Consider the following 5496-nt stretch of genomic DNA (forward strand, 5'->3'; position numbering starts at 1 on the left):
GTGTGTGCACTTACCAGTAGTGAGTGAACACTAGGACATCAAAACAATATTTATTAAAATTATTATATTTTAGATATTGTATAGTTTCAGTAAAGTACAATAGACATGAGATGAAGAAACTAAATGCAGCCCCTGGATGAACCAGTTAATATGGGAACACCAAATGGATATGGCCATGTTTAAAATAGATTCAGTGCATAATTTCTGACTTTGACTTTGATCTCAAGCTTTGGCTCTGGGTCTTACTCTCACTTTGACTCAGATTTTGATTCTGACTCAGAGTCACCTTTTGAATCCAACTTTGACTCGGATTATAACTCTGACTTTGGTTTAGATTTTTGACTCAGAATGAACTCTGATCTTTACACTGAATTTGACTTGGATTTTCACTTTGACTCACATTTTTACACTGGCTTTCACTCTGATTTTGACTCACATTTTGACTCTTCAACTCTGATACTGATCTGGACTTGATTGACATGGATTTGGTGTGGATTTTGATGCTTACTTTGATACATACTTTCAGATCTTGACTCAGATCGTGTTTAATTTTAATTGGGTTTTCATTCAGATTTTGAACATTTCTTTTTTATCTGACCTTGATTGATCCATAGTTTGACTCAGACTTTGCTTTTGAAGTGTGTCAGTAAAAGAAATAGTAGAGTGGGTGAGAGACGGGGGGTTAAAGGAAATAAGGGCAGACAGAAACAGGAGGCATGGCTGGAAGGAGATAAAAGAAATGAGAGTAAGGAGAAGGAGGTGTATATAAATATACATGAAGGTAATTAAAGGCAGATGTCTCCTTAAGTCAAATACTGGGAGAGAGAGAGAGAGAGAGAGAGAGAGAGAGAGAGAGAGAGAGAGAGAGAGAGAGAGAGAGAAAGAGAGAGAGAGAGAGAGAGAAAAACTTGTGATGGCTCATCATTTTTAAGGTGTGTATGCCTCCCATCTGCAGTCTTTAAACAGACATCTGGATCTTTACCAATTATGGGCACTACCTCAAACCTAGAGTAAACTGTGCTAAAAATGTTTGTACTGAAGCACACACAGAAACAGTGGATCCAGATCCAGACACAAGGGTGCGCCCAACCGACTACTGGCTTATCAGCATTTGGTACAATAATATTCTATTATTAAAAATATCTAAGATACTTGAGTGAGGTACAGAAAAATCATCTGTTTAACCTCTGCACTCTTCTGGAGCTGCGAAATAGACAAGATAAAGAGAACCCAATGATCCTTTAAAGTGCAACTTAGAAGAACCCTAATGAGACTCAGACCTCATACTGAATCTTTAAGTTTTGCCAAACTGCAGATTAAATATTGAACTTAGTCTTGAATCCCAGGCTGAATCTAGAGTCCTAGTTTTAATGAAAACTATAGATTGAAAATTAAACTTAAGATTGAATCAGAGGCAAAATGTTCAGTCCTAAGATCATCCCAAATGACAGACTGTATATTGAAGCTTGTGTCATGAAGTATGTTCTGGGTGAACCTCTGGGTGTATTTTGAAAAAGAATCCTCGACTGCAGATTGAATCTTGAATCTTACAGAGTATGTTAAGCTGGGTCTTGAACCTCTTAGCTCTTCAGATAAACACAATCTTCAGATTGAAGATTTCCTACTTGATTTCCTGTATGTTGATTGTAAACCTTAGACTGAATCTTGAATCTTGAGATGAACCCAGTTAATCTCACAATGAAGGCTGATGTGAGAGTGTCGGGGAGGCAAACGGGTGTCACTGCCAGCCAGGGTCTCGGAGTCCTGCTTGGATCCTTGCCTCAGGTCAAACACACACTGGTAGGATGATTGCATGTGCTAATTTGCACACAGATGTGAGTGTGAGTGACTGTGTGTGTGTGTGTGATGCCCTGCAATAGATTGGCACCCTATCTGGAACCCTTCTAATGTTCCTGCTTTGACAATGAAGCCAGTAAGGCTCTGTGCCCACAGCAAGACTGACCAGGAATTTTCTTTAATTTTTCCAAACTTACAGCCTGAATATCGAACTTAATCTTAATCATCAGACTGAATTTTGAATCCTGATGTTTTATATGCACTCAGTCTGATGTCTAGAGCTTCTGGCTTTTGTTCCGTAAGAGGTAGAGCATAAAAACAAATTAGAGAGTTAGAACAAATGTTATATTTATTGTTTTAAGAAAAGTGACTCCATGAAAGTCATCAGCAGTGAGGGCTGTATTGCATTATTAGTATGTTATTACAGTGGTTCAATAATATAATATCTACTCTCTGAGAAAATAATGAATTTAATTCATCCGGTGTTATAGTAGAGTAATGGAGTAATGGATGTGTTTAATCTGTTTGAAGGCAGACGTCCAGAAGAAATCAGGCCTCATACTGTTGTGTTACAAAGTTCTGGCTCCTCTCTTCAATCTTTTTTTTCTGGGGCATCCTCCACTATTCCTCCAGGGACCTGGAGGTTGTGGGTTCAAGTCCCACTCCGGGTGACTGTCTGTGAGGAGTTTGGTGTGTTCTCCCCGTGTCTGCGTGGGTTTCCTCTGGGTAGTCCGGCTTCCTCCCATAGTCCAAAAACACGTTGGTCGGTGGTTTGGTGACTAAAAAGTGTGAGTGAATGTGTGTGTGTGTGTGTGTGTGTGTGTGTGTGTGTGTGTGTGTGTGTCGCCCTGTGAAGGACTGGCGCCCCCTCCAGGGTGTGTTCCGGCCTTGCACCCAGTGATCCTGGGTAGGCTCCGGACCCACTGTGACCCTGAACTGGATAAGCGGTTTAAGACAATGAATGAATTAATGTATATATATTTTCACATTTATTGCAATTATGTATCATTTAAGCACCATGTTTATTTTGAATATAGATTATTATAAATTATAATAAGAAGAAGACTTTTGGACAGTGCTGTATATTTGTGTCTGAAAATGTGAGACTAATGTAGCTACCAAGAAAATTTGGACAACTTCTTGTCAAACATTTATTCTGACATAAAGGGCATCAGTAAGCAGTTTGTTCTTCTTGTACTGTAGTGTCTGTCTATACTGGAACATAGCTGAGAGGATTTGATAGCATTCAGCTGCATTAGAGTGGTGAGGTACTGGATTCATACCAAATGCATTGGATGGAGTTCAGTCATTCCAGAAAACACAGCTGCACTGCTCCACAGCTCAGTGCTTTGGCGATTTACACTCCACTGGTGGACTCTTGGCATTGGGCACGGTGACATATACTCATGTCCAAGTGAATGACAACAATGTTCTTGTTTACTCTTGACTAAAGTGTTATGAAATGCAGATGAATATTAATCACCTCCTTTTCACATTACTGTGGGAGAATATATGAAACATAAACACATAAACACACACACACACACACACTCCTCTGATGGGGTTACAGACAATGAATGTATGTTAATTATGATTATGCTAGATGCTAAGTCAACTAACAATTGTTAGCTGACCTAGCATCTGAAATTTCACACTGAAAGAAAATTTATTATTAAACTGGCAAAAGGGCACATTTACTTTGATGTTCTTTTAATCATAACAAAAATGTTTAAATACATACAAGCTGCCTTTTTACAAATGCTGTTTAGAAAAATCTTACAAATCCAGTATGGAAAAAGTATGGACTCATCTCGGCCACTGTAGTTATGCGGTGGAGGACACAGCCTATAACTAGGGCAGTTTGAGGGAAAAAATATTTTTCAGTCTTTAGCATAGTCTATGATTTTTAGTGATTGAGCGCCCTCCTGTGGGCACATTAAAGCCAGCATATGTGCACTGCTGTAATTTGTAAATGTTGTAGTCAGCAGTGGAATGCGTTCTGCTTTCAACACACTTTGACAGTTTACGTGTGAGAGTCTCCAAAGGTGTGTGTGTGTGTGTGTGGGTGGGTGGGTGTGTTTTGTTAATCCTTGATTGCCTATAGGGAGATGTCTGGCTGTGTTGGGTATTAAAATGTGTGTGATCTCAGCAGGGGTCCAGCCTTTTACTCTGATCATACCCCCACAGGGAGTGACAAACACAAACACACACACACACACACACACACACACACACACACACACACACACACACATTCTTATTTATATATTAAACCAAACACAGGCACTTAATTACTCTGGTTCCTTTGCTAGGATTCCACAGTGCACATTGATGAATTAAAGAAAAAATATACATCTTTTTTGCAACATAACCTAAGTGGCAAAAAATAAGTCCTTAATTTCAGAAGAGGTGGTGTCCACATATGTGCCATGATTTATGCTAACAGAAATTCAGATCTCTAATTAAATATCTAATTGCCATATATTTTCTGAAGTAGTTCCCAAGCATTAAATTCCTTTCCCACGCCCTAAGTTGAGAGAATTGTGAGCATCTACTGCCACCTACTGGTCATATTTAGACACATACGAGGCAGTGGTCACGGTAATAAAATTATTATTTATTTATAGAATACAATTCATAATAATTACCGATTATTATTTTTAAGTTTATCATTAAATTGTGCCATTTGTTAATAAATTATTTTATTTATAAATAAAGCTTAATTATATGATTAATTTGTGGCAACTTCAGTGTCAACAGAAAAATCACTTAAGAATTTCTCAAAATATCTATAATAAATGCACATTGTATTGCCCAATAATTCATTCTTAATATAATCATATTTTACACTGATAAATATTTTTGGGAATACATTTTCTTTTTCAAGATTTTCACATATTTTATTACTGGGTTGTATGTAAAGCGACTGTGGTTGAACTTACATCTCTAGATAGATAGATAGATAGATAGATAGATAGAGTCATTACAGTCGTAGTCTAACTGCCAGATTCTGGGCGGAGTGTCTGCAGTGGAGACTACAGTCGTTGGTCTGACAATGCTCTTGTTTTATCCAGTGGGCTCTGGTCTGATCTAATGTAAACGAGGTGACAAAATAAAAGTCCCTTCACGTGTAGGGGAACGAATACGTGTAATATTGAGTTGCCTGTTGTGTAACAAGGGCACTTCTGTGATTACCTTCGAAAAAACCCCGCTGTCCGTTCCAATCTTATTGTTGTCCCCTTGTTCATTTGCCCTCGCCATGTACCCTTTGTCTTAATTCTGCAACGTGTCAGGTGCAGTTTATTTCTCTGTTTTTTGTTTCGCATGGATTGTTGCAGTAAAATACCAAAGGTTTTTGGATAACTGATCGCCTAATATTCCTCATGAAATGAAGGGTCACATAGGAGTTTGTTGTTTCTGCTGCGGTACAGTCTCTACTTCTGGGAAAACTTTACAGTAGATGCTGGAACATTGTAGTGAGGGTCTGACAGTCACAAACAGTATATTTTTGCTATTTTGATCACGCTAGAAAAAGCATTTGCATAGCTTTCTAGCACACTCTTGATATTTTTCCATGGGCATTATATAAGACGAAGTTGTGGATGATGAGGGGAAGTTAGCAAGGGCATGGGTTGGGACGGACCCTGGCGCGCGCTCTTTAAGGGGCGTGGTCAAGCGGAAAGCGTTATTCCCACTAAA

Source organism: Hoplias malabaricus, chromosome X2, assembly GCF_029633855.1.
Source record: "Hoplias malabaricus isolate fHopMal1 chromosome X2, fHopMal1.hap1, whole genome shotgun sequence".
In the NCBI taxonomy this organism is placed as follows: domain Eukaryota; kingdom Metazoa; phylum Chordata; class Actinopteri; order Characiformes; family Erythrinidae; genus Hoplias; species Hoplias malabaricus.